The 19838-nt window shown below is 42.6% G+C and overlaps 1 protein-coding gene across 1 annotated transcript in view; it reads right to left on the bottom strand.

Annotated features, from left to right (window-relative positions):
* The window catches only part of LOC138958494 (dual 3',5'-cyclic-AMP and -GMP phosphodiesterase 11-like), a gene marked incomplete at its 3' end in the record, with an annotated part of 148574 nt that overhangs the window by 61028 nt on the left and 67708 nt on the right, over positions 1–19838 (bottom strand).

The raw sequence follows: 19838 nt of genomic DNA, 5'->3' as shown, positions 1-19838 counted from the left end.
CGATAGGCATCGAGAACTGTTAACTGCGTTTTGGAATTCGAGTTTGACAGAAATAATAGAAAAGTATTTCTATGCAAGAGAGTCAGATCGAACACGCTGGATTGCGTCTGCGTCCATACGCCAGTAATTGTACGTCTCTACAAAGGAACTACACGGCAGGATACAGCTTTAAACTCTAATATACCGAGGATTGTGTTTCGCATCGGAAAAGAGAATCAGCGAGTAACTTACTGTATGTCTATACAAAGGAACTACACGGCAGAATACAGCTTTAAACTCTGATATCTTTACTTTCTTTATTTGGTGTTTAACGTCGTTTTCAACCACGAAGGTTATATCGCGACGGGGGAAGGGGGGAGATGGGATAGAGCCACTTGTCAATTGTTTCTTGTTCACAAAAGCACTAATCAAAAATTTGCTCCAGGGGCTTGCAACGTAGTGCAATATATTACCTCACTGGAAGAATGCAAGTTTCCAGTACAAAGGACTTAACATTTCTTACATACTGCTTGACTAAAATCTTTACAAACATTGACTATATTCTATACAAGAAACACTTAACAAGGGTAAAAGGAGAAACAGAATCCGTTAGTCGCCTCTCACGACATGCTGAGGAGCATAGGGGACTGGGTGGCCGAGTGGTAACGCACTTGCGCTCGGAATCGAGAGGTTGCGTGTTCGACCCTGGGTCGGGCCGCTATTTTCTCCCCCCTTTCCTAACCTAGATGGTGGGTTCAAGTGCTAGTCTTTCGGATGAGACGAAAAACCTAGGTCCCTTCGTGTACACTATATTGGGGTGTGCACGTTAAAGATCCCACGATTGACAAAAGGGTCTTTCCTGGCAAAATTGTATAGGCATAGATAAAAATGTCCATCAAATACCCGTGTGACTTGGAATAAAGGCCGCGAAAGGTGAACATTCGCCTAACAGGCTTGAGGTTTGCTGGTCGATGTGAATGCGTGATATATTGTGTAAAAAATTCCATCTCACACGGCATAAAGCGCTTTGAACTTCGGATAAGGCGCTATATAAATAAAGAGAATAATAATAAAAATAAAAAAATAATCGGGTAAATTCTTCCCCTTAACCCGCGGGGAGTAAACTCTGATATACCGAGGATTGTGTTTCGCATTGGGAAAGAGAATCAGCGAGTAACTGCATGTCTATACAAAGGAACTATACGGCAGGACACTTCAACTCTGATACAGAGGATTGTGTTTCGCATCGGGTAAGAGAATCAGCGTGTCTTCTGCGTAATAAGACCGAAATTCCGTTGTCCGCTGCGCATAATTATTGCTCAAGGCACGCAAGAAAAACACTACTTGGAAAACTAGCCTGCACATACTTCCTTGGAGCGTACGTCAAAACACGCAATGCTGCAATTACAAAGCAACAAAAGCGAAGATTTCTCTGAATACACAGAGCTAGCTCTGTTTATGTAGACGTCTGTTTATGTAGACGCGGTGGCGATCTCGATATAAAATAAAGCATTTTTCACTGCCAGGAATTGAACACCTAGGAATCACCAGAATACTGTCCACCCAGTTTTCTCCACACATACCATTGGAGACAATTGGTTTTTGCATGACGTTGAAAGGAGGCTACAATGGTGAAAAGTAAAAGATATCTCTTTACAGCAAACCTCCTCACCGGCCAAAACGCCCTCTACACAAAATATTCCTTTAAAATTACCCCCACTCGTACCCACACCCACACCAAACAAACAAACAAATCATATCCTCGTGTATATACACTAAAAACGTGAACAATAACACCGCCACATTCCTGTTAGCTGCAAACCAGTCGTTAATGCAGTTTATATAACTCTTCCATCAAGCCTTCTTGTGAAATGGACTCGTAATACTACGGGGGATTGATCTGCAGAAAAGTCTGATGTATGATGGCTTCCATCTTTTCCAAATGAAGCTTATTAATTAGGAACAGAAGACAAAACATCCCTACTACTCTACAACAAAAAAGTACATATGCTCTGATTTCATTCGTCAATAAAGAATCTTTTTACACCTTGTTTTCTCCGTGATAATCTCCCAGTACGCATGAACCTAAATTCTGCAATGCGAATCTCCAAGTATATGTAAACCTAAATTCTGCAGTGACAATCTCCCAGTATGCATGAACCTAATTTCTGCGATGAGAATCTCCAAGTAAATGTGAACCTAAATTCTGCAGTGAGAATCTCCCAGTACGCATGAACCAAGAACGTATTATAGTCTTAAATTCTTCACAAACACGAAAGTCTCAAATTCATATTTTTAACGAATTTATCAGTCATGAGCAAAGCTGTGTTTTATACATGCTTTTTGTTGCTGATTCTGACAAACAAAAAACCTTCCAGCTGGGACTTTGCAATCTGCAGTAAATTGTTAATTCACGTAACAATCTCATGCCTGCTTCCAGAGTAAACTATCGAAGCTGGAGAAAGAAATACTTTACTCTTCAAACCGTTCGCTACATGGTGTGTTGCAATTTTAACCGACGCCTCAAATGGATATCCGGACAGCAAAGTTGCAGTGACATGTTAAATGACACAAATATGTATGTAAGGCGAAATGGGGTGATTTTCTTTCTTCTTCATTGTTGCCCATAATCAAACAAACCTATGATCAACAGAACAGGTCTGAAGAAAAGCGGCCATAAACACACACACACACACACACACACACACACACACACACACACACACACACACACACACACACACACACACACACACACACACACTTTGCGGATATAAGAACGTGCAAATGAAAAATGAAAAATCGTACAAATGGAGATGCCGATCTCGAGAATTTTTGTTACCTCCACCGCCAAGACACAAATACAACAGCAGCAATACTACTAATCACAGCCCAGCTCTTCGCCAGATGTGCTCAGGTTAAGTTTTTCTTCGTCACGACGTTTCTATGCAAGTTTCCCTGACAGAAATGGGTCAGGGCATCATAGTTTGTGCTAGAAACGTATTTAACATCTTTCTGCATAATTTCAGCGGAGATCCTAAAACCACTTCTTTATCCTCACCTCTGACCGCTTCAATAGACCAGCACCCCGAAAGTTGATGCTGCTTTACTTAAATCACTGTGTATCGTATCGTGAATTCAGTCTAACGTAACGTAACAATCCTGTTGTTGCTTCAACACAGAAAAATAATAAATTGTGTGTATGTGTGTGTGTGTGTGTGTGTGTGTGTGTGTGTGTGTGTCTGTCTGTGTGTGTGTGTGTGTGTGTGTCTGTCTGTGTGTGTGTCTGTGTGTGTGAGAGAGAGAGAGAGAGGCAATCAGACAGACAAACAAACGGACAGACAGGCATACAAGTACACACATACAGAAGGGCGGACTGACGTATGGCACAAGGCACAGACAGAGGTGTGACTGGTAAGAACCAAGTTGGCGCACTTGTGTTCGTGTTTGTGTCACTATCACTGCCGCTTCTAATGCTACTTAACCGTCAACATTATCCGAGTCCACGCCCACCCCGTTTCCACGCACGTTTAGAAAAGGTCCGATCATGTAAGAAGACTTGGAGGACAACAAAGCCAGGTACAAGTGGTCAAACCCATTACACAAGAACCCTTTACACACTGTTCACCCATGAGAGTTATGCTGTGTGGACACTTGGTCTTGAAGACCCGTGCCCTCTGGCACCAGGCGTGGAACGAATTCACCGACGACCCAGTTACACAAAGGTGAAGAGGTCTTTTTTTCACCCAACTTTGAATCCAACTTTACCCACTCAAAAAGCTAAGTGTCTTACCCGCTTAAGTTCAGTGATCTGTACGCATACCCAGGACTAACCGACGGCCCAGTTAGACAAAGGTGAAGAGGCCTTTTTTCACCCAACCTTGAATCAAACTTCACCCACTCAAACAGCTAAGTGTCTTACCCGCTTACGTTCAAAGATCTGTACGTTTTCCCAGGACTAACGACGCACTTGTGACGCTCAGCCTTATGGTAAAATCACTTATGCATGGTATACATACGCATTGTGAGCACTCTGCTCGTGTCCCTAAAAGCGGCCAGTGAGGGTTGGTAAGTTGGAATAGAACCAGCTGTTAATGGAATTGGTCAGCAACTGAACTAAAGCAGGAACAGTCCCTTCGCCAAACTATGCAAGAGACGTCCACAGCACTATGCTATGACTAGAAACAATTCTTTGTCGACTGAGACTTTGTCGACTGAGACTTGGACTGAGACTTTGAGAAAAGTTTTTGGCTATGCCATCAACACATGTTCAACCTTTCATATTTTTAGCCTGCAGTTTACTTAAACTTCAGATAATTATGTTCACAACTGAAGTATATCATGAAATAATCTCCAGTCTTAATGTGCTCAAAACACGCCCGAGCTCCTTGAGAGGCAATTTATTCATTTATATCTTTTAGATAAAAGTATGAGGCTTTTTTGATTACGCATTAGCAAAGAAAACATATCTTATTTCGAGAAGACCGAGAGTAACACACACACACAAAGAAAGAAAAGCTGCAGAATTTAACCGCAATCTGTATTTGCAGTACAAATAGAGTGCGCTAAACAAAATTCCACTTAGAGCTAAAGGGTTGATTCAAAGCAGAACTTAGAGGAATCCCTAACACAAATAGAAAGTGAAAAGGCGGGTGTGGCACGAATCCAGAACAGCACATTCTGCGTATAAGTTCAGATACTTGATACAAGATTATCATTTTCAATAAATGTTAGACACTGTGAACGGGGGTGAGTTATCTGCATATGTATACGACTTGTGTCTGTGTGTGTGTGTGTGTGTGTGTGTGTGTGTGTGTGTGTGTGTGTGTGTGTGTGTGTGTGTGTGTGTGTGTGTGTGTGTGCGTGTGTGTGTGTGTGTGTGTTCGCGATGCACGGCCAAAGTTCTCGATGGATCTGCTTCAAATTTGGTGGGCATAATCAGGTAGACCCCGGACTCAACTTTGTCACTGAGAATTTTCAATACGTGTTCTCAGCGCGCAGCGCTGAACCGATTTTGGTTTTTCTGTTCATCTTCCCAGATCCATTCCCACTAACTCTTCCTTATCTTCTCCAGTGTTTTGCGTTTATCTCCCTTCCTTCGTGTGGCGTCAATCCATATTCCCGTTACTATTTTTAGAACACAACGCTTAATCCATATTCCCGTTACTATTTTTAGAAGGTCACTGTCCCGGCAAAGCCGGGTATTTCTCTTCCTTATCTTCTCCAGTGTTTTGCTGCGCGCTGAGAGCTCTACTTCTTCCCGGCGAAGCCGTACCCGGCGAAGCGGGTATTCATCTAGTTCGTAAATATTTGCCCTGAAGAAAGGCATTGATGTGTGTTTGTGTGTGTGTGTGTGTGCGCGCGTGCGTGCGTGCGTGTGTTGAGTGTATGTGTGCGTGCGCATGCATGCGTGTGTACGTACGTCAGTGCGTGTGCGTGCGTGCGTGTGTCTGTGTTCATGCGTGTACGAGAGAGAGAGAGAGAGAGAGAGAGAGAGAGAGAGAGAGAGAGAGAGAGAGAGAGAAAAGGGGGGGGGGGGGCTGCCGTACGCAGTGCAGAAGTATAAGTCCAGAGCAAGTGATCGAGGAAAAAGGAAAGAGGAAGGTAAATAGAAATACAAGCGATGCTAAAAACTGCCTTCCTCGATTTTTTTCCCTCTGACATTGCGACACGAACACCGACGCGAGATTATTATAGCAAGGTTATCGGATCCATTATCGAATCCACTACCTCTGTCGATAAGCCGTATAGCCATCATCTCTCTCGAACTCCACTTGAAGATAATTGCAAACGGCACCCCACATGCCCCACACGGCGTTCTGTTTTCTTTTCCCGATAGCATATATACAGTGGACCCCCCGCCCCCTTTTTCTTAAACCACGAACACTCTGTGAAAAAACTCGGAGCCGCAAATGGAGAGAGTTGAAGTAAATATATACAGCCGTCATGATTAGAAAGTCTCGAAAAAACTTATCTAAAAAGAGCAAGAGACTTAAAATCGGGGTGTCTTGTAAATGGGGGTTCCGCGGTAAACGGCCAGTCGATGTTCAGTCTCCCATCTTGTATCTTTTCCTACCCATCGTCTTCTTCGCCTGTCTTCCATAAATGTATACTGCGTCAGCCCTATATGTAGCCGAGTGAATGTCTTGCTGTTTTATTACAAATCGAATGGAAGGTGCCAGTTCGCATCCTGGATCGGTAAATTTCCTCATTAGGAATAAAATGCCAGATACGAGACACAGACACAAACACACACATAGTTCTTTCCAGGCCTCAAGATAACGAGAGAGAGAGAGAGAGAGAAAGAGAGAGAGAGAGAGAGAGAGAGAGAGAGAGAGAGAGAGAGAGAGAGAGAGAGAGAGAGAGAGAATTCTCTCCACCTTTCCAGACAATGCGAGTTTACACGTGGGAGGCCGATTTATAGTTCTGTCTTTTTCAATTGAAACTGCTAGCAATACTTCCAACTTCGTGGTCTCTCTGCCCAGATTGTATTGTTTAATCAATTTTAACGAGAAAAGTTACTTGATCCTCTCGACCTTCTACTTTGCTTCATCTTTTTATGGACACGTCTAAATCAGGATCCCACTCGCCATGGCCGTCTTGACGAACAACAGCCCGAGGTTGTAAGCACAGGTGATGATCTATACAAGCTTCAAAATCTTCAGCAGCTTTAACTTTGTCACTAATGGAGATCGATTCTATGTATCTTCGTCTTTTGCAAAGAACGTACATCAACGAAAGTGAAGACGCTCTGTGACAAGGGACAAAACAGCGAAGCTGTTGAATCTTTATTCCGGCCGACTCAAAGGTCATAACTGTTTCTTGCACGTTTGGAGCTGATAACAACTTACTTACTAACTGAAACCCACCTCCATCTCCCTACCCCTCTCTCTCTCTCTCTCTCTCTCTCTCTCTCTCTCTCTCTCTCTCTCTCTCTCTCTCTCTCTCTCTCTCTCTCTCTCACACACACACACACACACACACACACAGAAACCGGCTGATCAACACCCAACACACCATCGGCAGCAATCAACCTGTTTCCCAGAGTAAACCAACAAAACCATCACTTCTCCTTCCGGCCACTTTCCCTTGTCTTTGCCAAACCGTCATACTCACAAAGATTTATTGCTGATAACTTTCCGCTCTCTCTCTCTCTCTCTCTCTCTCTCTCTCTCTCTCTCTCTCTCTCTCTCTCTCTCTCTCTCTCTCTCTCTCTCTCTACGATCTGCCCACCATCACTGCATCAGGCCAGGGCTACTGCAGATCCCCTAGCGATTCTGGAGTGCCACACGCACCTGTAAACACCTCGTGCAGGTGATTTAGACAGGTAGGAGGAGGTTCTGTTTGAACAACTCGCCTTCCAGGCCTTTCTCTGTTTGGATAACAATGCTTGTGCCAGCCCTGGGGATCTGTAGTTTGTGGGAGGAAGTGCTATCTGGTCTTGGCTAGAGTCTACGAGCAAAGTCTTTGCTGCGAGGGCCCCTGGTTTCTTCATCACGCAGTTCTCGCACCAATAACGTGCATGGCCGGACAGTGTCTATCGAAATGCTAGCTAGTCTTTATTCTTCCTTCGGTCTTTTTCTTCTTCTGTTTTTGTAGTTTACTAGAGATTGTTAAGAAATGCGTGCAGCTATCGCTTACTGCGATCGATTCCGATTCCTGAAGACGTTTATAGGCTTCGTTGAGATAAATCCAAAAGCAATTATGGCATCCGCAGCTAACAGCCATGTGCAAACTAATCCTAAACTCACCCCTTAAACCCTATCGTCCTTCCTCTATTGTGTAAATGCAGCTCAGACACACACACACGCGCACGCACACAAACACACACGCACGCACGCACGCACACACACACACACACACACACAAATCTAACATTCACACGCTCTGTCATACAACCACATACTACTACATGGACTACATTCTTTTTTCGCAAAAACAATCAGGTCACACCGACCTCTATTCTCTTCGTATCAAGTCTATTCATACTTCTTTCCACACAGCTGAATAACAATGAAGTTGTAGTGCATTCCATCTGCGCAATGTCAATGCAAGCCGTAAAACGACGTTCTCCTTTGAGTAAGACATAACTCACTGTCAAAGCCCGCGTATCGCAGTGATATATTGAGTCGTGAAACATACCATTCGAGAGTGTGCCTTCTCGGTCTATTTACATTAATTTTAGTCAAGTTTTGACTAAATGTTTTAACATAGAGGGAGAATCGAGACGAGGGTCGTGGTGTGTGTGTGTGTGTTTGTGTGTGTGTGTGTTTTGTGTGTTTGTGTGTGTGTGTGTGTCTGTGTGTATGTGTGTCTGTCTGTGTGTATGTCTGTGTGTATGTGTGTCTGTTTGTCTGTGTGTGTGTGTGTGTGTGTGTGTAGAGCGATTCAGACCAAACTACTGGACCAATCTTTATGAAATTAGGACATGAGAGTTCCTGGGAATGATATCCCGGACGTTTTTTTTCCATTTTTTCGATCAATACCTTTGATGACGTCATATCCGGCTTTTTGTAAAAGTTGAGGCGGCACTGTCACACCCTCATTTTTCAATCAAATTGATTGAATTTTTGGCAAAGCAATCTCCGACAAAGGCCGGACTTCGGTATTGCATTTCAGCTTGGTGGCTTAAAATTAATTAATGACTTTGGTCATTACAAATCTGAAAATTGTAATAATTTTTTTTTTATACATATAAAACGATCCAAATTTACGTTCATCTTATTCTACATCATTTCCTGATTCCAAAAACATATAAATATGTTATATTTGGATTAAAGACAAGCTCTGAAAATTAAAAATATAAAAATTATGATCAAAATTAAATTTCCGAAATCGATTTAAAAACAATTTCATCTTATTCCTTGTCGGTTCCTGATTCCAAAAAACATATAGATATGATATGTTTGGATTAAAAACACGCTCAGAAAGTTAAAACGAAGAGAGGTACAGAAAAGCGTGCTATGCAGCACAGCGAAACCACTACCGCGCTGAACAGGCTCGTCAGTTTCACTCCGTTTTGCACAAGCGGCGGACTACGGTCATTGTGGAAAAAATGCAGTGCGTTCAGTTTCATTCTGCGAGTTCCACAGCTTGACTAAATGTAGTAATTTCGCCTTACGCGACTTGTTTTTAATATAAGATAGGCTAGCTGTCAAGAGGACTGCCATTGCACGGCACTCAATGCCTGTAAAGACGGGTTTATCGCGATAAAAGCTGTTGTGTGAATGGTGCGTGGGACAGTCACATGCAACAGGTGTACTAAAACGTTTAACTCTCTCTCTCTCTCTCTCTCTCTCTCTCTCTCTCTCTCTCTCTCTCTCTCTCTCTCTCTCTCTCTCTCTGTATTTTTCTGTCTGTCTGTCTGTCTGTCTGTCTGTCTGTCTGTCTGTCTGTCTGTCTGTCTCTCTCTCTCTCTCTCTCTCTCTCTGTATTTTTCTGTCAGTCTCTCTCTATCTAGTGTCCATCTCTGCCTCTGTCTCTTTGCTCTCATTGCTGCTGACTTCAAACCGCTTGTGAAAAACATGTATAAACACTAGTTATCCATAATACTGGTGCATCCTACATAATTATCGTGATCGTTTTGATCTCCCATTCCCCCATATCACATACTGTGTACGGGCCGAGGGCTTCACAGAAACCTATGTCGGTGTCAGTGTCTCTGGGTGATGACCTAGATGGCAGCGTTTCCAGGGAGGAAAACACTAGATAACACAATTTTTCAGCGGGCAAGAAAACCACCTCACAACAACAACAACAACAACAAGGAGATAAATGATAAAATCGGTCACCCGAAGATCAAACCTATATATATCTCATGTAGACAGCCTGGGAGGGAAAAGTTTCCCCACTCCCGCCCACTCCGACCCGCGAAGCCTGGTGAAACGGGCAGTGATCACTGTGACACAGTACTATCCTGACAGTGACCTAAACCTTCCGTACTCTGTATTATCTGATCCGACCATCTTCAGCCCGAGGAGCAGATGCCGCAGTCTCTCATCAAACCATCGATTCTCGCTCTAATGCTCTCTGTCTGCCTGCTCGCCTGTCCGTCCGTTCCTCTGTACATGCATGCATCCATCCATTCATCCATGCAAACCGAAACACATGAAGGAAGGGTCAGAAGCTACAACAAAGAAAACATGACTGTCTCGCCCTGTCAGACGCTGTCACCGACCCAATCATCGATGTTCACGTTCTAATGATTTAGTCTGCAACTTGTTTTCTTTCTTTTTACATTTAGTCAAGTTTTGACTAAATGTTTTAACATAGAGGGGGAATCGAAACGAGGGTCGTGGTGTATGTGCGTGTGTGTGTGCGTGTGTGCGTGTGTGTGTGTGTGTGTCTGTGTGTGTGTGTGTAGAGCGATTCAGACTAAACTACTGGACCGATCTTTATGAAATTTGACATGAGAGTTCCTGGGTATGAAATCCCCATACGTTTTTTTCATTTTTTTGATAAATGTCTTTGATGACGTCATATCCGGCTTTTCGTGAAAGTTGAGGCGGCACTGTCACGCCCTCATTTTTCAACCAAATTGGTTGAAATTTTGGTCAAGTAATGTTCGACGAAGCCCGGACTTCGGTATTGCATTTCAGCTTGGTGGCTTAAAAATTAATTAATGACTTTGGTCATTAAAAATCTGAAAATTGTAAAAAAAAAATAAAAATTTATAAAACGATCCAAATTTACGTTTATCTTATTCTCCATCATTTGCTGATTCCAAAAACATATAAATATGTTATATTCGGATTAAAAACAAGCTCTGAAAATTAAATATATAAAAATTATTATCAAAATTAAATTGTCCAAATCAATTTAAAAACACTTTCATCTTATTCCTTGTCGGTTCCTGATTCCAAAAACATATAGATATGATATGTTTGGATTAAAAACACGCTCAGAAAGTTAAAACAAAGAGAGGTACAGAAAAGCGTGCTATCCTTCTTAGCGCAACTACTACCCCGCTCTTCTTGTCAATTTCACTGCCTTTGCCATGAGCAGTGGACTGACGATGCTACGAGTATACGGTCTTGCTGAAAAATGGCATTGCGTTCAGTTTCATTCTGTGAGTTCGACAGCTACTTGACTAAATATTGTATTTTCGCCTTACGCGACTTGTTATATTTAGTCAAGTTTTGACTAAATATTTTAACATCGAGGGGGAATCGAAACGAGGGTCGTGGTGTATGTGTGTCTGTGCGTGTGTGTGTGTGTGTAGAGCGATTCAGACTAAACTACTGGACCGATCTTTATGAAATTTGACATGAGAGTTCCTGGGTATGAAATCCCCGAACGTTTTTTTCATTTTTTTGATAAATGTCTTTGATGACGTCATATCCGGCTTTTCGTGAAAGTTGAGGCGGCACTGTCACGCCCTCATTTTTCAACCAAATTGGTTCAAATTTTGGTCAAGTAATCTTCGACGAAGCCCGGACTTCGGTATTGCATTTCAGCTTGGTGGCTTAAAAATTAATTGATGACTTTGGTCATTAAAAATCTGAAAATTGTAACAAAACAAAACAAATTTATAAAACGATCCAAATTTACGTTTATCTTATTCTCCATCATTTGCTGATTCCAAACACATATAAATATGTTATATTCGGATTAAAAACAAGCTCTGAAAATTAAATATATAAACATTATTATCAAAATTAAATTGTCGAAATCAATTTAAAAACACTTTCATCTTATTCCTTGTCGGTTCCTGATTCCAAAAACATATAGATATGATATGTTTGGATTAAAAACACGCTCAGAAAGTTAAAACAAAGAGAGGTACAGAAACGCGTGCTATCCTTCTTAGCGAAACTACTACCCCGCTCTTCTTGTCAATTTCACTGCCTTTGCCATGAGCGGTGGACTGACGATGCTACGAGTATACGGTCTTGCTGAAAAATGGCATTGCGTTCAGTTTCATTCTGTGAGTTCGACAGCTACTTGACTAAATATTGTATTTTCGCCTTACGCGACTTGTTACATTTAGTCAAGTTTTGACTAAATGTTTTAACATCGAGGGGGGAATCGAGACGAGGGTCGTGGTGTATGTGCGTGTGTGTGTGTGTGTGTGTGTGTGTGTAGAGCGATTCAGACCAAACTACTGGACCGATCTTTATGAAATTTGACATGAGAGTTCCTGGGTATGAAATCCCCGAACGTTTTTTTCATTTTTTTGATAAATGTCTTTGATTACGTCATATCCGGCTTTTCGTGAAAGTTGAGGCGGCACTGTCACGCCCTCATTTTTCAACCAAATTGATTGAAATTTTGGTCAAGCAATCTTCGACGAAGCCCGGACTTCGGTATTGCATTTCAGCTTGGTGGCTTAAAAATTAATTAATGACTTTGGTCATTAAAAATCTGAAAATTGTAAAAAAAATTAAAAATTTATCAAACGATCCAAATTTACGTTCATCTTATTCTCTATCATTTTCTGATTCCAAAAACATATAAATATGTTATATTTGGATTAAAAACAAGCTCTGAAAATTAAATATATAAAAATTATTATCAAAATGAATCGAGACGAGGGTCGTGGTGTGTGTGTGTGTGTGTGTGTGTGTGTGTGTGTGTGTGTGTGTGTGTGTGTGTGTGTGTGTGTGTGTGTGTGTGTGTCTGTGTCTGTGTGTGTGTGTGTGTGTAGAGCGATTCAGACTAAACTACTGGACCGATCTTTATGAAATTTGACATGAGAGTTCCTGGGAATGATATCCCCGGCACTGTCACACCCTCATTTTTCAATCAAATTGATTGAAATTTTGGCAAAGCAATCTTCGACGAAGGCAGGACTTTGGTATTGAATTTCAGCTTGGTGGCTTAAAAACTAATTAATGAATTTGGTATCTAAACAACGAAGTGACTATGGTAAGATGAACAAAGTTAAAAAACAAAGGATTACTATACCCACCGATACAAAGACGACACAAGACGATTACGAATTTTCGCTTCTGGAAGCTTCATCAGGAAAAGAACACAAAAGACAACAAAAAGCAGACGCAACACGGAACGAACACGGTTTGAAAGAAAATGGGAGGGGAAACACGCAAAAAGAGGAAGGAACTCTAGGAACAGAAATGAATGAAAGGGGAGAGAAGTGGTTGGATGATGTCAAGGGCACAGGCATACAGACTAAAAGTAACCAAGAGCCTAAAAGTAATACACACTCATAAAGGGGGGGGGGGGGGAGGGAGAAAGGGGGAGAAAAAATTATAAAAAAATAAAGAGAGGAAAAACACACGCACGCACGCACACAGACACAGACACACACACACACACACACACACACACACACACACACACACACACACACACACACACACACACAAAACCAAACACATAAACACACACAGAAAGAAACACACACAACACACACACAAATACAAATACACACACACACGTACCGTAAATCCACAGTATGTTAGGGGAATACAAGTACATCACATTTTCGCATTCAAACCGTCAGGTGTGGATGTGCCCAGGGATAAAATGAAATTCGACTCTACTTGTTTTCTGTCTGTGGAGGTGCTGTACATTTGCCAGACACCTTTCACACGTGCATCTAGGGAGGTGTGGTTACTGCTGTTGAAATGTTGGGCAACAGACCTACAGCGGCGATGCCGAATATCTGCCAGATGTTCGGTGAAGCGGATAGAGAAGGTTCTTTCGGTCTCACCAATGTAGAGTACTTTGGGGCATTTGAGACAGGATATGGCATAGATGAGATTGCGGCTGGTACAAGAGAACGTGCGTTTAATTTTGAAATCTTTTTGGGGGTCGGTCAGAGTGGTAGAATGGCAAATGTGGGGGCAGGTGTGGCAACGAGGGTTCTGGCATGCCTTTTGTGCCGGGTTGTAGGGGAACTGGCGAACGAAGAGAGGATCGAACCAGGGAATCTCTAAGGTTGCAGTCCCGTCGGGAGGCCAACAAGGGTGGCAGGCTGAAAGTGTCACCAACAGAGGGGCTGGACTTAAGGATGAACCAATTAGTTTTCAGAATGTGGCGAACAGGTAGGTTGTGGGGATGGTGGGTCAGAACTGCCACAGGTCTGTCTGATCTGTCTGAGGTGGATGATGGCTGCAGAGCTTCCTGTCTCGGTATACGACGAACTTTATTTAAGGCCACATTCAAGAGGCTGGATGGGTAGTCACGTTGAAGGAAGAAATCAGACATTTCTGCTGCTTTCTCTTCAAAGTCATCTGTGTCAGAACAGATGCGGCGCAGTCTGAGAAAGTGGGAAAATGGAATGCTCCAGATGGTGGAAAAAGGGTGAGAGGAATGGGAAGTAAGGTAGGTGTGAGCATCAGTGTCTTTGTAATGAACACTGGTGGACAGAATGCCTTCAGACAGGGAAATGTTCAGATCCAGAAAGACGACTGCGGAAGGAGAGATCTTTCTTTATTTGGTGTTTAACGTCGTTTTCAACCACGAAGGTTATATCGCGACCGGGAAAGGGGGGGGGGGGAGATCAGATGGGATAGAGCCACTTGTTAATTGTTTCTTGTTCACAAAAGCACTAATCAAAAAATTGCTCCAGGGGCTTGCAACGTAGTACAATATATTACCTTACTGGGAGAATGCAAGTTTCCAGTACAAAGGACTTAACATTTCTTACATACTGCCTGACTAAAATCTTTACAAACATTGACTATATTCTATACAAGAAACACTTAACAAGGGTAAAAGGAGAAACAGAATCCGTTAGTCGCCTCTTACGACATGCTGGGGAGCATCGGATAAATTCTTCCCCCAAACCCGCGGGGGGTGGAAGGAGAGATATCAAAGGTGAATTTGATGGAGCCGGAGGGATGGTAGTTGCTGACAAAATGTATGTAATCAGTGAGGTCAGACAACGAGAGAGAGAGGTGGCACCGAGGCAATCATCGATGTAGCGTTTGCACAGTTCAGGCTGAGGTCCAGTGTAAGTGGAACGAATCTGGGATTCCAGGTGGCCCATGAATAGGCAGGCATAGGAATGTCCAATTTCAGTGCCCATGACAACACCACTTACCTGATGAAAGACTTGTCCATCAAATTCAAAAGTATTGAGCGTGAGGACAAGCTCTGCGAGACGGAGGAGGATCGGAGTGGGTGGGTCGCGAACAGAACGATTGTCCAGGAAGAACTGAAGTGCTCGAAGTCCGTCGGAATGAGGGACGGATGTATACAGAGAACACACATCCATGGTGAACAGAAGGTTGGGATGAAAAGAAGGGTTGTTGTTGATTTCACCCAGAAGGTGAAGCGTATGAGTGGTGTCTTTGATGTAAGAAGGCATTTGGTCATTAAAATTCGGAAACTTGTCATGAAAAAAACCTGTTTTAAACGATCCAAAAACAATTTCATCTTATTCTTCGTCATTTTCTGATTCCAAAAACATATACATATGTTATATTTGGATTACAAACAAGCTCTGAAAATTAAAAGTATGAAAATTATGATTAAAATTGATTATCCGAAATCGATTTAGAAACAATTGTATCTTATTCCTTGTCGGTCCCTGATTCCAAAAACATATAGATGCTAGATGAATACCCGCTTCGCCGGGTAGCCGGCTTCGCCGGGAAGAAGTAGAGCCGAATACGCGACTTGTTTAACTTGCAGAACAGTGGGAAATGGAATGACTGGAAATGAAATCATCTCTGCATGATTCGCCTTTTGTGTACACGTGTGTGCTTTCGCATGATTTCTTTCAGCGACGTTGTTATGCGTTACTGAAGCTTGTGTGACGATGTAAACAAGGATTTCACAGCCCTTGCCACAGACAAGATGAACGTGTCTGACCTCTAAAGAGATCTACGATGGATGATTCTTCTGTCCCACGGAGCTGTGTCCATTAGGGAACGGGTTTGTTGATTCGCTAGTTAGGAGATCTACGTCCCGGCCCGTGAGCAGTTATACAATAGGCATTTGGACGCTCGCCACCGTTTGGTCAACACAGGTCTCTGTGGTTGTCTCCCCCGCGTCGGTGGGAAGGAATCATTTATTGAATCCTACTAATACAATAACGGGTGATGTATGACAAACAGTGAATTGCAGGTCTTTTGCTGTATACATGCGTGCAGAAAAGCGATTACTGCGTAAAGTGTTCCAGGAGCATCCGTCATATCGATTAGTCAGTATACGGAACAACAGACGCGAGCGATCAATCAACAGCCAAGTACAAAACGCGTTATGACTTTCGCTAGGAACGTGAGCTAGCTAGCTAGTCTCTCTCTCTCTCTCTCTCTCTCTCTCTCTCTCTCTCTCTCTCTCTCTCTCTCTCTCTCTCTCTCTCTCTCTCTCTCTCTCTCTCTCTCTCTCTCTCTCTCTTTTATATTTAGTCAAGTTTTGACTAAATATTTTAACATCGAGGGGGAATCGAAACGAGGGTCGTGGTGTATGTGCGTGTGTCTGTGTGTCTGTGTGTCTGTGTGTGTGTGTGTGTGTAGAGCGATTCAGACTAAACTACTGGACCGATCTTTATGAAATTTGACATGAGAGTTCCTGGGTATGAAATCCCCGAACGTTTTTTTCATTTTTTTGATAAATGTCTTTGATGACGTCATATCCGGCTTTTCGTGAAAGTTGAGGCGGCACTGTCACGCCCTCATTTTTCAACCAAATTGGTTGACATTTTGGTCAAGTAATCTTCGACGAAGCCCGGACTTCGGTATTGCATTTCAGCTTGGTGGTCATTAAAAATCTGAAAATTGTAAAAAAAAATAAAAATTTATAAAACGATCCAAATTTACGTTTATCTTATTCTCCATCATTTGCTGATTCCAAAAACATATAAATATGTTATATTCGGATTAAAACCAAGCTCTGAAAATTAAATATATAAAAATTATTATCAAAATTAAATTGTCCTAATCAATTTAAAAACACTTTCATCTTATTCCTGGTCGGTTCCTGATTCCAAAAACATATAGATATGATATGTTTGGATTAAAAACACGCTCAGAAAGTTAAAACAAAGAGAGGTACAGAAAAGCGTGCTATCCTTCTTAGCGCAACTACTACCCCGCTCTTCTTGTCAATTTCACTGCCTTTGCCATGAGCGGTGGACTGACGATGCTACGAGTATACGGTCTTGCTGAAAAATGGCATTGCGTTCAGTTTCATTCTGTGAGTTCGACAGCTACTTGACTAAATATTGTATTTTCGCCTTACGCGACTTGTTTTTTTTTGCATTTGCCATTTAGTCAAGTTTTGAGAGGGTTGTGGAGTGTGTGTGTGTGTGTGTGTGTGTGTGTGTGTGTGTGTGTGTGTGTGTGTGTGTGTGTGTGTGTGTGTGTGTGTAGAGCGATTCCGAGACTTTTCACCAACACAACCACATTAAAAGAAATGACACTGGCTATTTCAACGATAATTCAATTTAATTCTCACCTTTCAAAGGCGACAACGACGCACGCCGATGACCCCAAACATAAAAACACACCAAACGTAGGCCATCGTCTTACTGTTCATCACAAAACATCGATAATGTCCGTTTGATGTCCACGCCTATTAGTAGGCAAAGGTTATGGGGCAAAAACCGCCCAGTAATTTGTCTTCAAATGATGGCAAACAATTAATTTTGATGTCCATTATCAAAACTCCTCCAAAATTGCTTCGCGCTGACGTGAGGTGCACAGCTGTTCCCTGTCTCTGTTTCACTCTCTGTCTCTCTTTGTCTCTCTCCTTAGTCTTGCCCCAACCCCCACCAGAAAATTGACTTCACATTAGCGCTGTCATTTTGGGACAATTTTCTCCTGGTTTATTTTTTTTGCAGCTTCTGTATTCTGCACTTTGTGTGTGTGCGTGTATGTGTGTGTGTGCGTGTGTGCGTGCGTGCGTGCGTGTGTGTGTGTGTATGTGTGTGTGTGTGCGTACGTGCGTGTGTGTGTGCGTGCGTGTGTATGCGTGCGTGTGTGCAGTGTATATATGTGTGTGTGTGTGTGTGTGTGTGTGTGTGCGTGCGTGCGTGTGTGTGTGTGTGAATCACCCATAGATACCCGACGTCGACATAGTCCTTGATTTACATAGTTAATCAGCATAGAACAAAAGCCTCTCGTCGGAGCTAACCTGATTCGCGACTCGCAGGCAGGCAATGCAGAGGAAACGTGAGGCCTTGTCCGCTGTGACAAATGGTCCAATTAATGGACGAACCACGCCGAACACAACAGATGAAATCCGAGTTTATATGAATTTCCTGTATCTTCATTAGATCTATAGAGGCAGCTTCCGTCTTTTCTTCTTTTCTGTATAGGGAATGCTTCCTGCCACCCATATAGGGAATCTGTATACGTCATTAATATTGCTTGGCGGAAACATTTCGATTTACAGACTGCTTGTGAGAGTATAAACATTCGTTTAATACAATTCATAAAACCTATAATTGGAATGACACTATGATGTAAGCGTAATATTATGTGCACCCAATTCACTTTTGGACTGGGTGGCCGAGTGGTAACGCACTTGCGCTCGGAAGCGAGAGGTTGCGAGTTAGACCCTGGGTCAGGGCGTTAGCAATTTTCTCCCCCCTTTCCTAACCTAGGTGGTGGGTTCAAGTGCTAGTCTTTCGGATGAGACGAAAAACCGAGGTCCCTTCGTGTACACTACATTGGGGTGTGCACGTTAAATATCCCACGATTGACAAAAGGGTCTTTCCTGGCAAAATTGTATAGGCATAGATACAAAAAAAATGTCCACCAAAATACCCGTGTGACTTGGAATAATAGGGCGTGAAAAGTAGGAGCGGCAAGTCTTGATTAGGACGCCATTTTATTTAGCAATTGCCAGTGGTGTAGCTTGATCACTTGCCTGCATTGGTACGAGGAAAGTAACATAAAAGCAGTTATGTTGTCCTGTTTAAATAACTGGCCTGTGACATATGCATCCACACACGCGCAATACTACTGGCAACTCTTGCGTAAGACGGACTTCTTTTCTTGCTTGTTCAACTTTGATACGCAATGCCTTCTGCTCTTTAGACATTACCCAGGGCTAAAGGACATAAACAGACATTATCCAGGTCTAAAAGACAAAACAAATCTTTTCGGCTAAGTGCGGAGATGGTGCAAGATTTGTTCAGGTTTATATTATGCTCTGATGTTAGCTATTACCGTACTATTAGTTTCCCTGCTCCTTCCCTCCGGGGCGCCTTTTTATATGCGACGTTTAAAGCTATTTTACAATGCCTCCCCTTTCTGTGATCTCTGTAAGGATTTCTTCGGCCCCCTATTGTTTTGTTGTTAATACTGTTTTGTTACCGATCTTGTAGCCGCTGTGTTTCAGGCTCTTTTTTGTGATGGGTGCATTCTTGTTCGGCCGTAAATAGCCATTCGAACCCGTTCAACGTGGGTTTGCATCGCTCCCAATGACAATTTAAAATTCTCTTGGCTTTTTATTGTATTCTTTTATTCTTATCCACGGAGAGTCTTATCCTCTTTCTATTCCCACGAACCTAATACAGCTTTCCTTGCACGCTGTGTGAATTGCTACCCAGTTCCCGGCTCTCTTCAGCTACTCCCTGCTCCACGTTTGTGATGCTTGTGTTATTGTCCCCAAAGAAATGTACTTTCTATATCTACGGGTCGTCCGAAGCTTCCAACAAGAACACAAGCCCATCGGAATACAATGGCCTTGGTGACTCTATAATCCAAATGACCATCTGAGTGCATAGTCTTTGACTGCGTCTTTATTGTCTTTTCTAACTTTCTTTTGCAGTTTACCCTTCCCTCCTGCATGATGTCTTTGGTTTCACCAAAAGTTTAGATATTTGTACTCTTCGATGCAAAACACCTACGGCAGTCGAAACATTTTTGCCCCGTCTACATTCGCCTTAGCACCAGTTGACCCGTGATTTGTAAAAATGTAAAACATTTTACAAATGG

The sequence above is a fragment of the Littorina saxatilis genome, linkage group LG2 (assembly GCF_037325665.1).
Source record: "Littorina saxatilis isolate snail1 linkage group LG2, US_GU_Lsax_2.0, whole genome shotgun sequence".
Taxonomy (NCBI): Eukaryota; Metazoa; Mollusca; class Gastropoda; order Littorinimorpha; family Littorinidae; genus Littorina; species Littorina saxatilis.
The sequence above is the reverse complement of the archived record's forward strand: the minus strand, read 5'-3'. Positions and strand labels throughout refer to the sequence as shown.